Source organism: Erythranthe guttata, chromosome 4 (assembly GCF_056151865.1).
Source record: "Erythranthe guttata isolate IM_541 chromosome 4, IM_541, whole genome shotgun sequence".
NCBI lineage: Eukaryota > Viridiplantae > Streptophyta > Magnoliopsida > Lamiales > Phrymaceae > Erythranthe > Erythranthe guttata.
Window position 1 is genome coordinate 10074743 of NC_142536.1, and position 1869 is coordinate 10076611.

Consider the following 1869-nt stretch of genomic DNA (forward strand, 5'->3'; position numbering starts at 1 on the left):
TTACGTTCAGTTAAAAAATCTTATGATACTCAAGAGATCGTATCACTACTCTAGTTCGTGGAAAAGTAATCCACTTAAAAAAAAAAGTAAAAAAAAAAAAAGAGAACGATTATAAAATTGGGGCTATTTGCCAAAACCCCTCCATTCAATTTTGACTTCTTAATAAATCCTTTTTTTTTAGGGATTATTTCACAAAACTCCCTCATTAGACTCCTCTAGTTACAATAAGTCCAAAAATTATTCTCATTTTTAAGTTAAATCCAAAATATTTTTAATGAATAAAAATTAATATAATTTCACAATTATACCCTTCTTCTCATTTTACATAATTCTAATATTTAATATTAATTTATAAAACCTAACCCGCCGCTCATCTCTTTTCAATTCTCCGCTATTCTTTTTTCTAGGTTTTCACCATGGAAAACCTTATTCTGAGATTCAATTATTTTGCCTAGGGTTTCGTGGAAAAGGGTAAAGGGATCCAAACGACCACCGCTGAATTCTACAGAAGCAACCATTCAACGTATACAATCTCTCCTCAGCAAGTAACAAGTCGCTCAAACAATTATCAAATCGACATCGTGGTACAGGGTCTGATCAACTCACACCAACCTCGCACTCGACGAACGCGATTTTTGATCCGCACACAGTTTCTTGGCTTTCGCAACGAAGGCAGTGGAGAGGTACGAGAAATCGAATCTGAAGATCGAGAATTTCAGGTTGTATCTCGATATCTCATTAATTTTTTGAAATTATGTTAATATGAATACACCTGCTTTTTCTCCTCCATTGTTATGTGGTTGTAAGCATATAGCCGATTGAACCTTTCAAAATACAGAGTGATTTTCACACAATGCCGGATTTCAAAATTACTTTGAAGTTAGGGGTATAATTGTGCATATACGCAATAAAGTACAGTGGTTTTCAACAAAATACAGAGTGGTTTTCGTCTCAACAAAATATAGATAAGCATGAAGTTCTTCTCAACAAAATACAGAGTGGTTTTCGTATTTTTCTAATACAATTCTGCAAATATTGTGTGGTTTCTGAATGTTTGTGGTTTCTGGGTGTTATTTACAGGATAAAAAAATGTATGTGTTTTTTAATAATGTGGTTTTGATTATGCAATAATGCTAACTATTTTTTTTAGGTTTTTAGTTATAACAAACACCACTTAATTGTAAAACACCTAATGAGAATTGTATAACTGATTTGCGCCTTGTAGGACTCAATCTTCAGGAGAGGTGATGGGATGTTCGATCCACCTGCCGACATGTGCAATTATGATATTCTTTTCATACATAGTGGATTTTATGTTGACAGAGTTGTTATACAGAGTGGTTTTCAAGTTACATAGTTGTTATACAGAATGGTTAAAATGTTATATAGTTGTTATACAGAGTGGTTTTCATGTTTATATAGCTGTTAATACAGAGTGGTTTTCATGTTTATATAGAATGGTTTTTATATAAATTTATAGTGGTTTTCAACAATTTTATAAATTTATAGTGGTTTTCAACAATTTTATAAATTTATAGTGGTTTTCAACAATTTTATAGTGATTTTCAATAATTTTTGTACAGATTTTTATTTAACTGTATATACAGAGTGGTTTTTAAGTTGACATAGTTATTATAAAGAGTGGTTTTCAAGTTTACATAGTTGTTATACAGAGTATTTTTCATGTTATATAGTTGTTATAGTGGTTTTCATGTTTATAGAGTGGTTTTCATGTTTATATAGAGTAGTTTTTATTTAAAAAAACTGGAAAGAAAATAAAAAAAACCCATTTTTAAAAAACTTTGAAATTAAAAAAAAAACATGAAAAAACGAAAATAAAAGTAAAACCATTTTTAAAATTAAAATAAA

General features: G+C 29.7%; 1 long non-coding RNA gene across 1 annotated transcript; it reads left to right on the forward strand.

The window, feature by feature from the left end:
- Nucleotides 1-320: 320 nt before the first annotated feature.
- Nucleotides 321-1417, forward strand: LOC148771110 (uncharacterized). Its single transcript, XR_016031029.1, has 2 exons — nt 321-719; nt 1226-1417. It is a non-coding gene; the product is annotated as an uncharacterized LOC148771110 (long non-coding RNA).
- Nucleotides 1418-1869: the final 452 nt, after the last annotated feature.